We start from the raw sequence: 22907 nt of genomic DNA, 5'->3' as shown, positions 1-22907 counted from the left end.
CATCCGCTTTCCAAACATACCGGCGTTTGCTCTGTGACCGTTCACGGGGACAGCATCCTTTTCAGACCAATCCCTGCTTCCATATTGAGCCACCACAGTGCTAGCTGGGGAGTCACTAGTCAAGTGGTCAGCCCCGTAGCCTCTTTCCTGCAGCCCTGAAAAGCTAGAACCCTGGTCTGCTCCAACCGTAGAGAACAGGGGTGAGTTTGGGAAATGCATCCGGGAAGGCTAGCTGGAGTGATGTCAGTGTGAGGATGGGACCTTAGCAATCAGTCACCTCAGAACATTCCAACTGGACTGAAGTCGTGTTAACTGTATCTGTCCTGTTTTCACTGCTGTTCCCACGCCAAACTGGATTTTCAGCAAGTGTGGTCAAAACAAAGAGCTAACAAGCTGGGCCGAGCAGCTCCACTTCCTGCCGAAGGGCTGTCCTAAAACTGACAACTGTGTCAAGAAAACAATGGCTCACAATGGAATAACTCAGAGGAGCAGTTTACATTGCACTTTTTCTGCACTTGGAAATTTAAATTTGTATTCTATTTCTTTTGTTTGTTTTAAAATTAATTGTGTAACATCGATCACAATTCTCTTTCATCTGAGATCACTTACTGCCTGCTTCTGAGTGTTAAAATGTTTCCTTTCTTTCATGAACTGATGTTTATAGTGAAGCTGAATCCGGCCTCTGTACCCTGACACCGAATTAAATCTTGGAGACAGAGCTCTGGGTGAAGTAGAAAAGAATAGCTTTATTGCTTTGCCAGGTAAAGGGGGTCACAGTGGGCTAATGCCCTCAAGACTGTGTGTCCTGACCTGGCGTGGGTAGTGAGGAGTTTTGTAGTAATGGTTCAAAGAGGGCGTGATCAGCTCGTGGACATTGTTCTGATTGGTTGGTGGTGAGGTCATCGGGTGTCAGCATCATCAACCTTCTGGTTCCAACTGGTCTGGGGTCTATGTGCTTGTGGGAAGCATACTGTTAACTTTTCCCACCTGGGTTTCAGTATCTGCAGAACAGCTCAAAGATATTGTTATGTGTATCCCTTGAGGGGGAACCAGGACCCTGCCCTGAGGCCACACTATTGTTTCTTTGGACTGCTCCTCCATCTCCACATTCCTAATTAGTAACTGTTTGAACCTCCCCATTGGAACTCAGGGAAGGTCCTGGAGGCTGAATGAAGCCTATTTCCTGTAATCAAGAAATGGGGGAAAATGGAAATAAAAACAAAAATAAACAAATGGGACCTAGTGAAACTTAAAAGCTTTTGCACAGCAAAGGAAACCGTAAACAAGACCAAAAGACAACCCTCAGAATGGGAGAAAATATTTGCAAACGAATCAATGGGCAAAGGATTAATCCCCAAAATATAACAGCTCATGCAGCTCAGTATTAAAAAACAAATAACCCAATCCAAAAATGGGCAGAAGACCTAAATAGACATCTCTCCAAAGAAGACATACAGATGGCCAAGAAGCACATGAAAAGCTGCTCAGCATCACTAATTATTAGAGAAATGCAAATCAAAACTACAATGAGTTGTCATCTCACACCGGTCAGAATGGCCATCATCAAAAAATCTAGAAACAATAAATGCTGGAGAGGGTGTGGAGAAAAGGGAACCCTCTCACACTGTTGGTGGGAATGTAAATTGATACAGCCACTATGGAGAACAGTATGGAGGTTCCTTAAACAACTAAAAATAGAATTACCATATGACCCAGCAATCCCACTACTGGGCATGTACCCTGAGAAAACCATAATTCAAAAAGAGTCATGTACCAAAATGTTAATTGCAGCTCTATTTACAATAGCCAGGACATGGAAGCAACCTAAATGTCCATCAACAGATGAATGGATAAAGAAGATGTGGCACATATATACAATGGAATATTACTCAGCCATAAAAAGAAACGAAATTGAGTTATTTGTAGTGAGGTGGATGGACCTAGAGTCTGTCATACAGAGTGAAGTAAGTCAGAAAGAGAAAAACAAATACTGTATACTAACACATATATATGGAATCTAAGAAGAAAAAAAAAAAAGGTCATGAAGAACCTAGGGGTAAGATGGGAATAAAGACACAGACCTACTAGAGAATGGACTTGAGGATATGGGGAGGGGGAAGGGTAAGCTGGGACAAAGTGAGAGAGTGGCATGGACATATATACACTACCAAATGTAAAATAGCTAGCTAGTGGGAAGCAGCCGCATAGCGCAGGGAGATCAGCTTGGTGGTTTGTGACCACCTAGAGGGGTGGGATAGGGAGGGTGGGAGGGAGGGAGATGCAAGAGGGAAGAGATATGGGAACATATGTATATGTATAATTGATTCACTTTGTTATAAAGCAGAAACTAACACACCATTGTAAAGCAATTATACTCCAATAAAGATGTTAAAAAAAAAAAGAAATGGGGGACACAGGAAGGCTTTTGTACCCAGGAGCTCCACAGGGTCCTGCTTGGTATCAATAGTAGATGACTTGGGCTTCCCTGGTGGTGCAGTGGTTGAGAATCTGCCTGCCCATGCAGGGGACACGGGTTCGAGCCCTGGTCTGGGAAGATCCCACATGCCACGGAGCAACTGGGCCCGTGAGCCACAACTACTGAGCCTGCGCGTCTGGAGCCTGTGCTCCGCAACAAGAGAGGCCATGCTCGCCGCAACTAGAGAAAGCCCTTGCACAGAAACGAAGACCCAACACAGCCAAAAATAAATAAATTAATTAATTAATTAAAAAAATAGATGACTTAAGTGGTTTTACATTGACTTTGGGCAAAATAAAAAAGTTGATCACCATATGAAACTAAAAAAACACAAACATGCTGGACCATGGCATTCAAACATTTTAGAATCTCTAGAGAAGATGCCCACCCACCCCACTTATTTATTCATCAAACATTTACTGAGTATCTACTTCTACACGAATGTCCTAAGGCAGCACCATTCAGGAGAAATAAATGTGAGCCACCTATGTAATTTTGAATTTTCTGGTAGCTACATTTTTTAACAGTAAAAATAAACAGGTGCCTCATTTTAATTAGCACATTGCATTCAGAATATTATTTTGACATATAAGCAACATAAAAATGTTATTAATGGGCTATTTTACATTCATTTTTTTTCATGCTAAGTGACTGAATTCTAGTTAGTCTTTTGCTCCTGCAGCCCCTCTGAATTTGGACTAGACACCTTTCAGGTGCTCAATAGCCCCAAGTGGCTTGTAGCTACTGTATCAGACAGTGCAGCTTTAAGGAGTTGCAAGGTTAAAAATAGAGGGTCTTGGGGACTTCCCTGGCGGTCTAGTGGTTAAGACTCCCCGCTCCCAATGCAGGGGACCCGGGTTCGGGAAATAGATCCCACGTGCATGCCACAACTAAGAGATTGCATGCCACAACTAAGGAGCCCAGGAACTGCAACTAAGGAGCCCACCTACTGCAACTAAGGAGCCTGCCTACCACAACTAAGACCCGGCGCAACCAAATAAATAAATTAAAAAATAAAATAAAATATTCAGTCTTCCTTTTAAAAAAAAATAGAGGGTCTCTAGTCTCATAGAGAGGAGATAAATATTGTACACGATTACCATTCAAGGCAATAAGAAAGCATAAGTGCACAAAATGGGACTAAGCCTTGCCCTGTGAAAGTACTTATATTTGTGGGGATTTGGGAAGGTTCTGTGGGGATGGGGAGCCTGTGGGGAAGTTGAAAGATGAGCAATGGGAGGGGCAGATAAAAGGATTCCACATGGGAAGACTAACTGGAGTTGGGTAAATGTGGGTTGTACTGATGCTGGGGTGCACAGCCTGAGGATCCCAGCCTCTGCCTATCACACGCTCACCACCACCTTGCTCAGGGAAGCTTCTTCTAGCTGATATCACTGAAGGATGTGGTTTTCATCTTCTACCTCTGTGGTGCCCTTGCCCGAATCTCTGCCTTGGGGAAGGGTAGGGAGACCTCTGTCCCCATCCTTAGTTCCTTCCATGGCCACTGAGCTGAGGGAAAGCAGCTGATTTTTGTACTTGTGCTTTTGCACTTCTTCGAGTTCTCTTCTACCCCTTTTGGCAGTTAACTACCTTCTACTTGTTAATGATTCTTTGGATTAAAGTTTCCTTTTTCAAGTAAGTGGGGTCGGTTTTGTCTCCTGTTTGAACATTGACTGATATTCTCATTCACTTTCTCTCTCTCTTTTTAAAAATTACTTTTGTTCTCCTTGTTGTTTTTATTTGATTTTAGAAGGGAGGCTTGGGCACACATGCCTCTGTTCCACACTTAAGCAGATTTGTTCTGGCATCATTGTGTGTGCAGCAGGCTTGTCCGTGCTCTGCTCATATGCCTCAGGCCTCAGCACTTCAGCGTACCCACCTACGCTGCTGACATCTAAATCTCCTTATTGTCAGCTTTTTCTGAAGCTGCAGAGTTGCTCTGCCCAAGCACATGGCAGTTCAGATGTGCCAAGAAATTAATACATCCTAAGAGCAGGTGTCAGCCACTGACCAACAAGATTCAGGGTACAAACACCCCAGATCCTTCGCCCTGCAGTCAGGGTAACTCTGAGGTGTGTGTCCTGTGTGACCCCCAGAGTTCTCCACGGGGTGAAGCTCCGGTCACCCTCAGCAGTGGCGGCTTCACAATGCACCATTATTGGCAGCGTTCATCCCCTGTTTTGCATATTGTGCTTCCTGGGATCACCTCGTAAATAAAATACTTTCACTGGAACCCTTGTTTCCGATCTGCTTCTGCAGGAACTCAGTTTAAGACAGTCTGATACCCCAAGTTCACTGGGGTGGCATATGTTAGGTTACAGGGTGATTCACCACATAGAAAAGTTACAGGTCATCAGTTATAAAAGCAAATCATCTATCGCAAGCTGAGGAAAATGAATTGTTCTTTTTAAAATCCTTAATATTCTTTGAAGCTATGAAAACATGTTGCTAAAACATCTGTTTGGTCTAATCATCAGTCAGTTCAGCCAGAAACATGTTTGCTGGTATAAACCCAATACCCAGGGGACCGTTGAAACTTTCCTCATTTCACTTACTCACTTTAGTGTAGCTGGGACACATCTGCCATCTCAACCATCTTCAGAATAAACTGAAATAAGCATAGCACCATTTCCCTAGGCTGTTGTGAGGATAATTCCTAAATATTGTGAGGCACGTGGCACATAGGGAAGTGTTACCCAATGTTAAATAACAAATGTGGAATACTGTATTTCAAGGTACCCAGAGAGAAAGATGGAGCTGTATCAGTGCTTAGAGTCGGTGCTATTTTTCTCCAGTGCACCACTGGCTTAAAAGGTATTTTATTCAGTAAATTTTCTGGTCACTTGGCTTTATTCTAAATGTGAATAATTCCTGGTCTTCGTCGTTCTACTGTTCTGCTTGTGAAGTCTGGTAACACAGAACTGATAAATCAACATAAGCCTAGAATGGTTAATGTGCTGGGTTGCAAATACGACCCGATCCATCCCTCCTTGCACCCACCCCTTCACCACAAGATTTTGCCGTATGGTACTTCCCACCTTGGGAAACCTGCCGGCTCGTGACGCTGGGCTACACCATGTGACTTGCTTTGCCATGTGACCTGTTGGCAGACACCATGCCAGCAAAGGCTTGACGTGGGCTTTGCCTATTTTAGCTTTCTCTCTCTTGCATCATCTCTGTCTTTGCCGTGAGCACCCGGGTTAGTTTTCTGGAGGATGACAGGCATGTGGTGCAGAGTCGAGTCACCCCAGTCACCCCAGGGGAAGCCAGTCACAATCAGCCGACAGCAAGCCATCCCCCAGCCATGTGAGTGAACCCAGCCGAGAGCAGAAGAACCACCCAACTGAGCTCAGCACAAAGTATAAACCTACGGACTCATGGGCTAAATTTATGCTTATTGTCCTAAGTGACTGAGTTGTGGGAGGTGTGTAGGCAGTTACGTGGGTACATGACCACACATCTAACGTGGGCAAATCGACCAGCCACGTCTGCTGAGATGGGGGCTGGTCCAGCTTCCTTCCTCATCTCCTCAGTGCTGGTGATACTCTCCAGCCTTCTGCACTGCTCACTGCCAAGATTTTCCCTCTTTCAAGAATTCCAAGGCTATTTAATATTTCTCTTCCCTTGACATCATCTGTCTTTCTAGCCTGCTATGAGTCAAATATGGAGGCAAATCGTTCAGTCTTATAATCCTCAGTAAGTTTCCTGGCCCCTTTCACCTTTTATAACTAGAGTTCATTATGACACAGCCGGCAGCAACAAAAATATTTCATTACTCTGACAGACAGCTTAAAATAATTTTTCTTTGACATTCTCCAAGCCATCGTGGGAGCTGGAGAAGCACACAGTGGGTGGGAAGTAGCTGATTGGCAGAGATATTTCTAATATTTTTTTTTACACAAAGGGATGCATCTATAGTTTTCATAGCATTTGACACTTGGGTTAGAACTGCAATAGCTAATTTTCCTCAAACAATTTTAATAATATATTCAGAAGAAGACTCCCTTCTTTCCATGAATACACTTATGAAGCATACACGTAGCTGGGCTCCCTTTGCGGGGCCTCTGCATGCCTTTAGCTCACTGTAGTATTCCCTTTCTCTTTCTTCCTTTCCTCCATCAAAGCTCTAAGCTAACCCCACAAGGACTAGAAATTAGTGAAGATTTTACTGGGGAAGCAAAGAATGAAGTCATATTGCCCATCATTTTGCAAAAACTCCATGAAGAACTCTTTCACCTTTTATCCTAGGGAGAAGGAGCTTTATAAGCAAACAGTAATATAAATATTAGTCCCAATATTTAATATTATTTGGGTAACAGCGCGTAGTATGAAATCTCCCTACTTCTGCTTGAAATACAACATAGCTTCAGAAATTTGAGGGCTGCAGAATTTCTGGCATTGCCTCACCGCCTCCTGAATTCAGGTTTTTTTTCTTTTTTGGGGGGAGATTCCTGGTCACTTGCCAATAAACAGCATTATCCAACAGGAATGTACCTAAGGGGCAGCTCTGCGGCCGGTTCTAGAGACGAGAGAGACTTCTTGGAGCTTCACTGGCATTTGAAGCCTTAATGGACATCACTGGGGAGGGTTGGAGCAGAAAAGGAAGAAAAATGAAGGCAGCCATTTATCTTCCAACAATATTTGTTTGGGAGAAAGTGTGGGACCCCACCATGGGTGCCCTGAGATATGTGTGGGGTTTGTTTTACAGAGTATTGGAGGGTCTGCTATATTTGGCAGGGTGAGAGCCAGCAATGTAAATGTTATTCCTGGTTTTATTCATGTTTCCCTGGGAAAACATGAGTTATATATGAATAGACTCCATGTACTAGAAATTCATCCTTTTCTAAGCCTCTTTAGTTTTGAACGGTATTACTTTTTGAAATTCTTCATTTGCCTTTCATTGCAAATACTTGGTATTATGCATACGGGAACCAAGAGACAGTGTGGGCCATAAAATATTCCCTTCAGCTTCTAATTTTGATTATGGAGCCAAATAATAAATTGGAAATAAAGGAAGAATATTCCAAAATGAGTCATAAGATCCACAAAGGTTTGAAAAAATTATTTTTAACTCACGGATCATATTAGAATATACATAAGCTAATGAATCATATATCAGTGCTACTTTCCGGGGTGCTAACAGATGGCTCTTGCTCTGAAGGAAACTGAAATTTACTCATCTCTGTAGAAATCCACGTGGGTTGACAACGCGTGGCGCCAAGTCTAGTGGCACTCAGGCAGCCTGGGTCCATCTCTGCGTCCAGTGCTGTGAAATGGCCTCTCCACAAAAGTCCATCTCCATCTCTGCACAATGGAAGCAAATCATTAGAAATAAGATACAGAGGTGAATACACTCTACATCTTATTTCCCCTGCAGGGGGACTGTCATATCCTGAGTCAAAGAGGAGGAACTGTAGGAGCAGAGGGTTTTCTCCTTAAAGAGGAAGAAGAGTTACCGTTGGTTAAACTGAATTTGTTTGCATAGAAAAGGGACGGATGTTACTGAAAGTGAAAGGAGAACAATTGAGTTGACCTTCAAGACCCAGAGGCAATGGTCATTGGCTTGGTTGGGTCCGCATGGGCTTCTCTGCAACCTTTCTATCAGACACTCTAGGGGCTGTATCCACATCTTCTTGGTCTCTTTTACCATTTCTTTACCTCTCCCTAGGTTTCTGTTTGTTTTTGCTTATCTTGATTCTCTTCAAAGGCCAGGCATTGGGTTTCAGGAGCCACTTTGCCCACATGTGTAGAGTTGCAAATGCCTTTGAGTTTAAGACACCAAGGTGGCTGTTAGCAAAGATTGGTGAGTGTGGAAAGGAAGGCCCAGCTCCTTACGTTCTAGAGCTCCCCTTAGGGTGGGGTCGAGCCTGCAATCACACCCTTGCTCGGCTTCCTCCCCTCCCCTGGGCTTTCTCCTGGGAAAACCTTAATACATGCCTGACAAATTCTCTTTTAATGCCTCTTCCCAGGAATCCAGTCTAAGGTCCTCTTCAACAGATAGTCCTAGCAATCCACGTGCTCAAAGGGGCTTTCCTGCTCAGTACTAGTGTCTGGTTTAGATTGTAGACTCTCTTACTGGTGGTGCCCAAACACATTTCGTCAGAACATCTCAGGAATGTGGAGATGGCAACAGTATTCTGAACTCTCAGGTTTTTTTTGGAAAAATCAAAACTGGAATGATAATAAGCCTCAGTCTTCTAATGACAGGAATAAAAACTGACTTTTTCATTTTAAGAAATATGACTGGGGAGACTGATAAATCAACTCTCTTGGTGAACAAAAGAATACCCCCTCCTCTCGGTCAACAGAAGTTAAGAGTTTCCCTATGGAAACCTACTCAAGTTGGAGGTGAGTTAGAAGCTGATTCTGAGTCTGAAGAAAGGAGTCATAATTAGCTTGCACGGGACATTTCATTACGTGAGCTGCTGTGTATTAGGGCTGTAGGACGTTTGCCCTGAGAATTGGGAGTCAGGTGGTGAATTTACCCAGACACCATGAGGAGATCAGAATTCTCCTGGTCTGGAGCTCAAAGTCACAGCTGCTGGTGGTAGGAACAAATTCATTTCATTACTTCCCGCTACATTTCTTAGTGGAAATTTGTTTTAGGAGGATTGATCCCAGTCAAATTTATGTTCTGTGAGAATATAAATAGACTTTGCATGAGGAAACTGTTGTTCATTTTAATCTGCAGGACTTCCCAGAATCTGTATCTTGCTAATGTGTGTTGTAAATCTCTCAATACAATATTTCCCAAATTTAATGGTCATAAAACCCTGTTTTTCCGAGTCATCTTTGCTTTTATAGACAAGATTGTGAATGGATAAGTTTTCTCTACCTTCCTCCACTTGATTTATTTGTCTCCTTTCTTTGATTTCTTATAAGAGCTATCTGGTATGAAAATACGTATGAGAAGTATATGTGTCTATTATTCTCTTATTCACTTACTATTTGAACTCAGATATCCCTTCTATAAAAATTCAGAATGTATTTCTGGGCAGGGATAGTGTCCATTACATTCTGAAATGGTATCATATTTTGTTATTTTAGGTGTATATTTCTGTCTCCAACTAGATTGGAAGCCCCTGGATAACAGAGTAGAAGTTAAAGGTTTTTGAGTGAAATTTAACACTGATATTCATATTCAATTATAACAATTAATATCATAGTTCTGAAACTTATCAAGTATTGCCACTGGGAAGAAAAGTTACAATAGCTTTGGGAAATACTCTTAAAATGTAAAGGTTGAGAATTTGCTCTTCACTCTCCCTGACACAGCCCTCCCAGAGAGCTCTTATCACCACTGATTTGTGTGTCTTATCTCTTCGCTCTAGGCTATAGGCTCCATTGGATCCAAGACTTTGGTTTCTTGCTGCTGCATCCCCAGTACCAGGCACAGGGCAGATGCTCAATATGTAACTGTGGAGAGAAGGGAGGAAGGAAGGGAGGGAGGGAGGGAGGGAGGGAAGAATGCTTATATACACGGTCATGGCACTTTTGTGCTTTTTGCTAGGATGAGACTGCTGCTTTATGCTCATATCTAAAATACATTGATGTCCCATTAAACAGTGGTATAAGTGGTCATCTGTAACTTCAGTGCTTTAGAATAATTCTACTGGAAGAATAGTTAAGGCATTAATTGTGAATTGAAAGCTACAGTGGACATCTCTTGTTTTGGCCAGCTCATTTGAAACATATATATTATAAGGGAGTTTAATTGATGCTACATCTATTAAACACAGAAGCAACCAGGCTAAAAAGAGGAGAGGAGTTAAGTTTTTTTTAAAAAAAATTTATTTATTTATTTTTGGCTGTGTTGGGTCTTCATTGCTGCGTGCAGGCTTTCTCTAGTTGCGTCGAGCAGGGGTCACTCTTCGTTGCAATGCGTGGGCTTCTCATTGTGGTGGCTTCTCTTGTTGCAGAGCACGGGCTCTAGGTGTGCAGGCTTCTGTAGTTGTGGCACGTGGGCTCAGTAGTTGTGGCTTGCAGGCTAAGTAGTTGTGGCGCACGGGCTTAGTTGCTCCAAGGCACGTGGCCAAGGATCGAACCCATGTCTCCTGCATTGGCAGGCAGATTCTTAACCACTGTGCCACACGGGGAGTCCCGAGAGGAGTTAAGTTTTAATGTGAGGACTGGGACTAGAGTGGTGGCAGTGGAGGGGAGGTGCCATTATTGGGAAGAGATTTCAAGATATTCCAACACTGCTATTTACACTGTTATTCCACACACTCCCCCAACCCCCCAAAAAAAGAAAACAGAAAATCAAATCAATTGGGAGATTCTGATCCTTTTTTCCTATAGGAACTTATTTCTTACTTTTCAATGAAAGCCAGTGGGAGAAAAAATAGGAACCTCTTTACTAGAACTGACTATAAAATCAACTACTTCTAGAATGCAAAAATTGCTATGATTCTCAATGTCCTAGTGACAGAGTAACATAACAACTTAACTCTTATGTCCCAGATGGTTCCAACACTAGAATTGCCTTTTGTGATAATTCCTTTTTTTTTTTTCTTTTTTTACTGATACCACTACTCTTCCACTTTTCCAAATTAGAAATCTTGGAGTCCTCCTTGAACCCTGCCTGCTTTTATTACTCTATGCAGCCTACCATCAAATCTTATTACTTCTTCCTTCAACATGCCTCTTCTTTCACCTCGAGTGGCCTACCCTCTATCCCAGGGCACATCCCTATCACTGCCACCTGGATCACTTCAACCTTCTGTTAGCTGGCTCCAGGCTAAGTGAGTGCTGGTCGTAAACCCAGGTTGCTCTGGGGAACTTTCAGGTGATGGAAAGAGAAGCATAGAGAAGCCCAGTTATGCATAAAATTAGAAGGAAGAATTGTTTTCCATGTAGCTCACTCACAAGAAGACCCTTTGTTTTGCTCAAGACCCTTTGTTTTGCTCCCTGTGGGAGGAGTTTGCTTTTCAACCCTTTTGATTTGGGTTTGACAATGTGACTGACTGACTGACTCTTGTAATGTAGGTGGGAACGAGAGATTATCATACTAAGTGAAGTCAGACAGAGAAAGACAAATATTATATGATATGATTTACATGTGGAATCTAAGAAAATAAAACAAATGAACTTATTTACAAGACAGAAACAGACTCACAGACACAGAAAACAAACTTATGGTTACCAAAGGGGAAAGAAGGGGGAGGTCCCCATCTAGCTGCCAATTTACCGGGCTGGACCAGAGGGTAGAAGAGCTGCAGGATGACAAGGGATGCTGTTGGCTGTGGCAGAGGAAACAAAAAACAAGCAGAGGAGTTGAAAGAACAGCAAAAACAAACTCAACAGAAAGAGGAAGGAATAGTGAACAACATGCTGGGTTTCATATGGACTCTTCCGAGGAAGAAAAGGAGAGGCATGAGGACAGCGATGACAGTGATGCCTTGTCTCATGTGGCCAGACCTGGAGGGAGCACTGATCCTGCACCTTCTCTTCTGATGGTTCTAACAGCTGAGGGCAGAGGTTCTGCACTGGTGCCCCCTCACAGCCTAAGACATGGAGGCTCAGAGAGGTCTATCGGATTAAAATTTGAGGCTGTCTAACTTAAGGTCCTCAGTGACTGCCAAATCTGAATGTGCCTTAGAAACACCTGGAGATATTTCCAAAATGTAGAACAAGTGAAAGGTGTGGCTTTGTTTGGGCTGATCCAACCAATTGAAGAGGCTTCCACTATGACCAGGGAGAAAGTCCACATACAGGGCAGGTCTGCTCATGTTTAAATGCCCAATACAGCATAGTCCCAGGTAACTATTAAGAGTAAGTCCAAATGAGCAATGAAGGTCCCAACCTAGAGTCCAGGAGCAAACCAGGAAGGAGGCATATGACCTGAGGGGAGAGGTTGTCAAGGGGGGATGCCTTCTGCATATCCAACCACCCTCAGGTCATTGGTAGTTGCTCTTGAGTCTTTCTCCTCGTGTTCTGTACAATGACGCCTGCGTGAGTTGTGGCGGTAGGAGATCCTTACCACTCAGAATCCTGAGTTCTGTGCCCCAGCTTTTGTCCTTCTTTCACAGACCATCCTTGCAAATTCGAGCCGCGCTGGAAGACAAATTACCAATGGAAGGGATTGGGGAGTATAATTATTCTTCTATAGATGGAAAAACAAAGACACCAAGAATTTTATTAGCTTATACATGATCTAATTTCTAGATTTATTTCCAGCACCTAATTTCCAGGTGCTTTTGATGAGTCTTCACTGCCTATGTCTTCTGAAATTGAGCCTCAGCGTTTATACCAAATCAGTATTCCTACAGCTTGTTATTATCAAATAACATTTTTAAGGGTTGTTCAAAAAATAATATTGCTAGGTTGTTTTTGGTGCATTGCATAAAGTATAATTTTGGTGACATAATATTGCATTACTTAATGATCACAGCTGAACTAATATAAGCCGTGGGTATAAATTGTGCTTGGTATATATCACAGCAAGCTGTAACTGGCTATGTGTTGATATATTATTAGTTTAAAATGATTACTCTTGCATGTCAGGGGTAAGAATGATGCTGTGTGTAAACTCACTGTTTTTTAAACCTGCAAGTTGGACAGAAATTAAAAATCAAGAAAGGTGATCAGAAGAAGTTAAATAAGATAAGAGCACAACACTCTATGTTCTAATATTTGAAAAATGGCAGTGATAGAAGTGAAAGACAGAAGATCTTGCCGTGACTCAGAGCCCCTACCCCACCCCAAAGCAGTGTAGAGGAAAGAAGATAGGTGGAAAAAATCTTTAGAGATCTGCCCAAATTTTGAGAAGAGTGAATTAAAAAGATGTGTAGGCAGTCCAGAAATAAATGAAACATCTGTGAAAATAAATGCTCCAACCACCTTGAGGTCCCAACAGAGACAAAAATTCTATCAGGCTTTGCCATTTTGTTTCTCCTGCTGGAAGAAAAGGTGAACTAGAAGACAAAATAATCATAATGACTCTGAACTAATTATCTCCAAAGATGAATAGGAATCTAGCAGAATAGAAAACAAAAGAGGAAATAAATATGCCAAGATTCTTTGAAGGAGCAATGTGGGGGTGGGGGGAAGAGTAGTGAGGCTTGCAGGTGCAGTTTCTTCCTCACTCTTAAAAACTCATCAGTCTCAGCTATATTTTCTCTCCACTTGTTGGAGGATGTGAAATTGACTTAGAGAGAAGCAGGTGATATTGGGGAAGGGAAGAACTGGGAGTGTTTGGTGAGAGTGAAGGCGCTAAGGCCCAGTTTTGAATTGGGAGAATGATCTGAAATGTGCAGACGTCCATAAGTGTCTCCTAGACCAAATAGAGTAAACCTTAGTTCAAGGCAATTAAAATTTTTTTAAAAAAATTTTTATTTATTCATTTATTTTATTTTTTTTGGCTGCGTTGAGTCTTTGTTGCTGCACGCGGGCTTTCTCTAGTTGTGGTGAGTGGGGGCTACTCTTCGTTGTGTTGAGTGGGCTTCTCACTATGGTGGCTTCTCTTGTTGTGGAGCACGGGCTCTAGGTGTGTGGGCTTCAGTAGTTGTGGCACTTGGGCTCAGTAGTTGTGGCTCACGGGCTCTAGAGCTCAGGCTCAGTAGTTGTGGCGCATGGGCTTAGTTTCTTCGCGGCATGTGGGATCTTCCAGGACCAGGGCTTGAACCTGTGTCCCCTACATTGGCAGGTGGATTCTCAACACTGCGCCAGGAAGCCCTCAAGGCAATTAAAATTTCAAAGGAGAAAATAGAAGTATTTCCAACTCTCAATCCACTAGGCTGTAGAAAAGTCCTCAATTTTCACAGCTTTTAAACTAAAGTTCTGAGAGCAAGAAAAATAGCCTCAAGAGTTCAAGGAAAATTCACCCACATCATTTAAGAGTAAAAACTGAACCTTTTGATACAGTTTGAATTCAATCTCACACAAAATAATTTTAAAAATCATAAATAAAAATATAAACAAATGGAGGCTATTAGCACCTTAAAATCAAGGAGAGTTAATCCCTAAAATACAAGAATGTTGAAGAATTAATAAATATTAATATGATGTAAAATCTAACAATAGTGAAATATATCAATATTATGTATTATATCCATAATATTCTATACATAATTATATCAATGTTAAACAATAGACTAAAATAACATCAATTAAGGGGGAAATTTAAGAACATTTAACATCCATTTTCCATTTCTATGAAAACCAAACCAAACCAAACCAAATTGCCTTACAACACACTTGTCTATTACTCAACTCTTTTTTTTTTTTTTTTTTTTTTTGCCACACCGCAAGGTATGTGGGATCTTAGTTCCCAGCCAGGGATGGAACCCGTGTCCCCTGCAGTGGAAGCACGGAGTCTTCCGTGCTTCCGTGGACCGCCAGGGAAGTCCCTATTACTCAAAACGATTTTAAAATGTATAAAACTAAAGCCAGGATCTTGTAAGCCAGTATTTGTTAATTTGGGGGAGGAGGGCTTCCCAGTGTCCAATCTTACTCTGTTTGGGAGGAATTTCCCATTGAATTAATTAGTGAAAAGTACAGTCCTTTCTTCCACATCAGAAATCTAAGGGTTGAATGTTCATTCCTCTTGCCACCAGGTAGAGAGGGCTTAGCATGCTCATGCTTTTATTTGGGAATTTAAACCATGAGCGAGAGAGAGAAAAAGAGCAATTATTTGTTATGAAAGAAATATCTTAGATGGTAACTAGTGACAAAGGCAGCAGTATCCAGTGGTGGAGAGCCTCAGAAATAAGATACAAATCAGACAGGTGTTAGTTTTTCATGCTCTTAGTCTGGTTTTCTAGCATCTGTCGACTGTTGGAACTACTTGATAATCTTCCAGAAACTCCTTCCTGCTTAAGGTAATCAGACTTAGTTTTTGTTGCTTGCACCTGGATTCTTGGCTGGAACTAAGACACACTGCTTAATGGTGGTAAGAACAGAAACATTATCATTCAATTTGGGAAAAATACAAGGCTGTACACCATCATTATCATTTTTAACATTGTTCTCAAAGTAATAACTGATGTAACTAGACAAGAAAAAGACATTTGGTTTACATGTTAGAATGAAAGCAGAAAATGTATCATTATTTGTAGACCTTTTTATTGTCTACCAAGAAAATCTAGGAAATAGAAAGAAAGGAACAAACAAAAAAAATGAACAATAGAATAATTCAAAGAGATTGCTGTTTACAAAATTAAAATGCAAAAATTAATAGCTTTCCTAGCTACCAATAATAGAGTCTTCAGGACAACAAAACAAATACAACAGTGGCTAGAATATAGGGATATATATTTTTATCTCACCAAGTCCAGAGGTAGGTAACCTTGGGACTATTATGCTCATTCCTATCAGGGAAGCTTCTATCAGTAGAGAAAAAGTGAGATTATATATCGGGGAACAGTTTGCTACCAACAACTTGAAAATATAATTGGAGTAAAGACTTCATTTTAAAAAGGAGGCCAAATAATTTTTAAAAACCAGATATAAACTTAATAAGATGCATAAAATTTTCTATCCCATGTGGAACTCTTACAGAATAGAATGGATAAAATTCTTTTTGTAAAGATGTGGAGAAGATAGTGAAAAGTTGTTAGCAAGATATCTTCGTGGTGCTCAAGTATCAATCCATAGAGCACTTACTAACACCCAAGGGAATCGCCAACCTTCACAGTGGCAAGATCACCTGGACCAATTGATGGAACAGTATCATTAGCGTTGCAACAACCTGATACTGCGGGCTTCCCTGCATGATCCTGTCTGAAGAAGAGAGCATCTCTTGTGATGCATGCACACTAGCCTAGTCAAGCCTTTTGACTTCACTTTAGATTTACAGGAAATATAGAAATATCAAATTGTTAAAGTAAAATACAAAATGGAGACCAAACTTGAAAATTCCTTAAGCAGGCAAAACCATTTAAGTGAAGCTTACATAAACTTACATGTAAGTGAAACAGCATATTCTGCAGAGCGAGTGGAACTTTACTTGGGCTACCTCTTGTAAATGCCTCTGAAAATCATAAATGAAGCTTAAGCTGTTCTCCAAAACTGGCATGCTGTAGCCACTTTTATTTTTTTAAACATCTTTGTTGGAGTATAATCGCTTTACAATGTTGTGTTAGTTTCTGCTGTATAACAAAGTGAATCAGCTATACATATACATATATCCCCATATCCCCTCCCTCTTGCGGCTCCCTCCCACCCTCCCTATCCCACCCCTCTAGGTGATCACAAAGCGCCGAGCTGATCTCCCTGTGCTATGCGGCTGCTTCCCACTAGCTATCTATTTTACATTTGGTAGTGTATATATGTCAATGCTACTTTCTCACTTCATCCCAGCTTACCCTTCCCCCTCCCCGTGTCCTCAAGTCCATTCTCTACATCTGTGTCTTTATTCCTGTCCTGCCCCTAGGTTCATCAGAGCCTTTTTTTTTTTTTTAGATTCCATACATACGTGTTAGCATACGATATTTGTTTTTCTCTTTCTGACTTACTTCACTCTGTATGACAGACTCTACGTCCATCCACCTCACTACAAATAACTCAATTTCGTTTCTTTTTATGGCTGAGTAATATTCCATTGTATATATGTGCCACATCTTCTTTATCCATTCATCTGTCGATGGACATTTAGGTTGTTTCCATGTCCTGGCTATTGTAAATAGAGCTGCAATGAACACTCCCCTGTAACTTGGAAAACTCTAGTGATACAACTAATCATTTTTTAAAAATTTTATTTATTTTATTTTTATTTATTTATTTTTGGCTGTGTTGGGTCTTCGTTGCTGCATGCGGGCTTTCTCTAGTGACGGTGAGCAAGGGCTACTCTGCGTTGTGGTGCACGGGCTTCTCACTGTAGTGGCTTCCCCTGTTGCACAGCATGGGCTCTAGGCATGTGAGCTTCAGTAGTTGGGGCTCTCGGGCTCTAGAGCACAGGCTCAGTAGTTGTGGCGCACAGGCTTATTTGCTCCGTGGCATGTGGGATCTTCCTGGACCAGGGATCGAACCCGTGTCCCCTGCATTGGCAGGCAGATTCTTAACCACTGTGCCACCAGGGAAGTCCCTACAGCTAATCATTTTAAAGAATAAACACTCTGTGCATTTTCACTATATAAATTGTCTTATCACCATATACCTCTGACTCTCTTTCTACTGTTGGTTTGAGAGCTCCCAGTTCACAAACTGTTCTGATATGCACAACAAACTCTTACTAAATATTATTTGATAGATTTGGTGGTTTTAATTTTGCTATGTTGGGATTTTTGACAAAATGAAACAACCCCTTAAGAAAATAAACATACAAGTCCAGAGCATGGGATATTCTACAGAGCAAATGGCCTCTTCAAGAAGTTAATATCATAGACAAAAAAAGGTAGAGGACTGTTGTATATCAAAGAGACATAACAACAGAATAAAACAGGTGGATGTTAATTGGATTCTGGTTTTAAAACAAACCCAAATATTTATCAGTTGATGAATGGATAAATAAAATATGGGATATATCTATAGAATGGAATATTTTTGAGTAATAAAAAGAAATGAAGGACTGATTCATACTATAACATGGATGAACCTTGAAAATAGCATAAGTGAAAAAAGCCAAACTCAGAAGGCTACATACTGTATGATTTGATTTATATGAAATGTTCAGAATAGGGCAAATCCTTAGAGACAGAAATTAGATTAGTGGTTGTCATGGGCTGTAGGAGGGGAAATGGAGAATAATACACGGAGAGTGATTGCTAAGTGGGTACAGGGTTTCTTTTTGGGTTAATGAAAATAGTCTGGAATTAGTAATGATGGTTGCATAACTTTGTAAATATACTTAAACCCATGAAATTATGTATTTTAAAAGGGTGATATTTATGGTATGTGAATTATATTTCAAGATAGATAGATAGGAAGATAGATAAATACATAGATAGATAGATAGATGGATAGACAGATGGATAGATGGATGATAGGGCAAAGCTGCAAAAGGCAACAAAAACCCCAAAGCCATAAAGAGCATTTTTGGAACTTTTGTGGAAATTTGAATTTAGATTGGATATTAGATATTAAAGAAATTACATAGGTGTGATAATGATATTGTGGTGAGGAAGAGAACTTCTTTTTTTAGGACATACATATTGATATATTTAGAAATAAGATATCATGATGCCTATAATTTGATAATGATATTGTGATTAGCAGTAGAATGTCTTTTTTAGGAGATAGATATTGATATATTTAGGAATAAAGTATCATGATGGCCGTATTTTGTTTGCAAATGGCTCAGCAAAAAATATTAATAAAATTTTAAAAATCCATAGATAGAAATAAAATATGGCAAGTATCAACAATTTTTGGACCTAAGTGGTGAGTACAGGGATTATCATTTTACTATTGCTTCAGCCTTTTTGTATCTTCGAAAATTTTCACAGAAAGGTTTGGAGAGGTACTGAGGTCCCTAAGAGATCACAAAGGTTAATGGAGAAACACGTAGGAGGAACCAATGATGTGACGGTATCAAGTCTACCGGCATTATCTATACTTTCAAAGTCATCCCAATGGGAAGATTACCAGCACTATTTTTGGAAGTCTGCATCATACTAAGGGTAAGCTGGAGAAATAAACATGTGGGAATATCCAGGGAAATTCTGAAAATGAAGGGTAATAAGTAGAGACTGACCTTATGAGCTATTCAACCATTATATAAATCTAAACAATTTAAAAACAGCTTAGTATAGGTGAAAATAGCCAATTTAACAAAATAAAGTAGGGAGTTCAGAAATTGACCCAAATGCATGTGGGAATTGCTTGTATTTAAAGGTGGCATTAAATGTGAGTGGGAACAGGAAGGCTATGTAATAGATTTCTCTGGATCAGATGGCCAGCTCTTTGCCAAAATGCAAATATGAATCTCTACTTGTCCTTATTCCAAATACAGTCTAGATGATGCAAACCTTAAAAACAAAACAAAACATAAAACATTAGCCTACAGATAATTAAATCACATCTTGTATTCCTATAACTGAACAGCAAACTGAGGCTTAAAAACAAAAAATAACTGAGGCTTATGTACTTGATATTTCCTCAGTGAATGGGTACCATTTGTCCTTGGGAAAATGAGCCATGATTCCTAAAATTTGGTGGTGCTGGGGATTTTCACTGCACTGCATTTAGTCAAGGCAGGCTTTTTTGAAGAGCTTGCTGTTCTGAACATCGCTGAATGTGGGAAGTTATTGTTGCCCCTTGTTTGGAAGGAGGGAGAGGGCTGGTGGTGAGAAAGAGCAGGTTGGAGCTAGAGATGCTCACTGATCGTAACTCAAGATTAGATGGACTGTGTGAGCAAGCGTGTGGTTCTTTCAAAGACAAGAACATGTGGCTGATACCCAGCATTTTGCAATCTTCAAGAGACATCCCAGGGCCAGCATGGTTAAGTAAATGACAATCTTAGTGCCATTTCCTTACTCAGTGTTGTGCTGTGAGCATGAAAATGGACCCTAAGAGTCACATGAGGTTCACATGGAAAACTAAACGGTCCACAGATCTGCCATCTCCCTAGGAGGAGCACAGTGAGAGCTACATGCAGCTTCTCTCAGATGCAGTTTCACAGCCCTTGTAAATACCCAGGCTTCCCCAAATGTCTGCTGAAGTCAAGAGCCTTACAGTATTTTGCTATGTGGATGAAGTTGATTTGATCTCTCTTTCCCTGGTTTTGGGCATTGGGAAATCCCAAAGATTTCCCCAAATTCTGGAGGCGCTTACATTCTCTTACTATTTCTGTGTAGGGCAGGCTTTACTGAAATGAAGGGTTGGGGAGAAGAGGGATTTAGCATGCCCAAAGAATTAATTTGTCCTAACTGAGTGACATTCAGATGCACCAATGAAATCCCCTTCTGCCTTTTGCTGGTGCACTCCACCCAGATCTTGTTCCCAGGGCGCATGCTCTCTCTCTCTCTCTCTGCTCTCCACCTGCTTGGTTGAGCCCACTCCCCTGGCGCTCCTCCCACAGGCTCCCTTCATGGCATGGGTGACTGTGTCTCTAGGACCTGAGAGTATAATAAACTTTGTTTCCTTGTGTCTCTCTTGTGCCCCAGCCTTGTGGCTGCACCTGACTGACTGATGAAAGAATACAAAACAATCCCTAAGAAACATTTGGTGTTATTTCATAAAACTAAAGGTTAACATATCCCAGGACTCAGTAATTTTTGTCTTGGGCCCATACAATTTTACATGTTTTTCAAATGTCTATAAATAAAATAATAATATACTTTCTTCTGGAACTTGATTTTTTTCCCTCAACATTATGCTTGTAAGATTTATCCGTATTGTTTTCTGTAGCTTTGGTTGATGTATTTTCATTGCTGGATTGTATTCCACTGTATAAATATGCTACAGTTGAGTTACCCAGGCTCCTGCTGTTGGAATTATGCTGTTGCCAAATGTTTGCTATTACAACATTCTCTTCCAAACATTTTGTATATATATCTTCTTGACCGCATGTGCAAGAGTTTCTCTAACTACGTGCCTAGGAATAAAATTACTAGGTCACCAGATGTATGTATCTTCAACTTTAACAAATGCTGTCAATTTTCTCCCCAAATGTTGTGTCAGTTGACCCTCCCTGCAGCAGTGAATGAGAGTTCCTTTGTTCTGCATCTTTTCCACACTTAGTAGCCTCAGACTCACAGTAGCCAACGGAAGTTTCTGAAATGCTATCCTACTGTTATTTGAATTTCCATTTCCCTGATTAGTAGTGAGAGTGAATGTATTTTCATATATGTATTCTTTGTTCTCTCTTCCGTCACTTTTCCTTCCATATGTTTTGTCCATTTTTCTGTTGAGCGATTTGTCTTACTGATTTGTAGAATCTATTTATGTATTCTGGATAGCAGTCCTTTCTTTGTTACATGAACTGCAGACATATTCTTCCCGGCTGTGGCTAACTTTTTCACTTTTTAATGGGGTTATTGGTGAACAGAAATTGTAGATTCTGGCATATCTACACTTTTAAAGAGTTTTAAAAAAAGTTTTCTAAGATTTTAAAGAATTTGTTATAATTTCTTCTTTTACTTCTGAGTAATTTGGAATTTTTTAAAATTTACAAATATATGGGGTTTTTATGTGGCTTAATTTTTTTTTTTTTTTGGAACGCGGCCCTCTCACTGTTGTGGCCTCTCCCGCTGCGGAGCACAGGCTCCGGACGCGCAGGCCCAGCGGCCATGTCTCACGGGCCCAGCCGCTCCGTGGCATGTGGGATCCTCCCGGACCGCGGCACGAACCCGTGTCCCCTCTATCGGCAGGCGGACTGTCAACCATTGCATATGTGGCTTAATATTTATTGTGGTAAAACGCACACATAAATTTTTATCATCTTAATAATTTTTATATGTATAATTCAGTGGCATTAAGTACATTTACTGTGTTGTACAGCCATCACTACCATCCATCTTCAGAATTATTTTTGTCTTGCACAACTGAAGTTATACGTAAACAATAACTCCCCCATTTCCTCCTCTCCTGGGCCCCCAAAATGAAGGCAACCGACGCTCTACTCTCTGTCTCTGTGATTTTGACTGCTCTACATATGTCATATAAGTCCTCATACAATATTTATCTTTTTGTGTCTGGCTTATTTAATTTAGCATAATGTCCTCAAGGCTCATCTATGTTGTAGCATATGTCAGAATTCCTTCCTTTTTAAGGCTGAATAATGTTCCATTTTATGTATATACAACCTTTTGTTTATCTGTTCATCTGTTAGTGGACACTCGGGTTGTTTCTACCTTTTGGCTATTGTGAATAATGCCGCTATGAACATGGGTATACAAATATCTTTTCAAGTCCTTGCTTTCAATTCTTTTGGACAAATACCCAGAAATGAAATTGCTGGATTACATGGCAATGCTATTTTTAATTTTCTGAGGAATCATCATACTGTTTTCCATAGTGGCTGCACCATTTCATGTTCCAATGAGCAGTGCACGAGGGTTCCAATTTCTTCACATCCTTGACAACACTTGCTATCTTCTTTATCTGTTTCTGTTTTGTTTGATAGGAGACATCCTAATGGGTAAGAGGTGTTATCTTATTATTGTTTTGATTTGCATTTCCCTGATGATTAGTGATCTTGAGCATTTTTCATGTGCTTAGTAGCCATTTGTGTGTCTTCTTTGGAGAAATGTCTATTTAAGTCCTTTGGCCATTTTAAAATTGAGATATTTTGTTGGTGTTGTTGTTGAATTGTAGGAGTTCCTCATATATTCTGGATATTAACCTGATATCAGACACATGATTTGTAAATATTTTCTCCCGTTCTGTGGGCTGCCTTTTCACTCTGTTGTTTGTGTTCTTTGATGTACAGAAGTTTTTAATTTTGATGACATCCAATTTATCTTTTTTATTTTTGTTGTTGTTGCCTTTGCTTTTGGTGTCATAGCCAACAAATTACTGCCAAATCCAACGTCAGGAATCTTTTCTCTCCTTA

The 22907-nt window shown here is 40.6% G+C and overlaps 1 long non-coding RNA gene across 1 annotated transcript in view; it reads left to right on the top strand.

Annotated features, from left to right (window-relative positions):
* Positions 1-1197: 1197 nt before the first annotated feature.
* The window catches only part of LOC117201540 (uncharacterized), a 141803-nt gene continuing 120093 nt past the window's right edge, over positions 1198-22907 (top strand). Inside the window, exon 1 of the long non-coding RNA XR_004483605.2 lies at positions 1198-1675. This is a non-coding gene — a long non-coding RNA (uncharacterized LOC117201540). The remainder of the gene's footprint in view (positions 1676-22907) is intronic.

The sequence above is a fragment of the Orcinus orca genome, chromosome 16 (genome assembly GCF_937001465.1).
Source record: "Orcinus orca chromosome 16, mOrcOrc1.1, whole genome shotgun sequence".
NCBI classification, from domain to species: Eukaryota; Metazoa; Chordata; class Mammalia; order Artiodactyla; family Delphinidae; genus Orcinus; species Orcinus orca.
The sequence above is the reverse complement of the archived record's forward strand: the minus strand, read 5'-3'. Positions and strand labels throughout refer to the sequence as shown.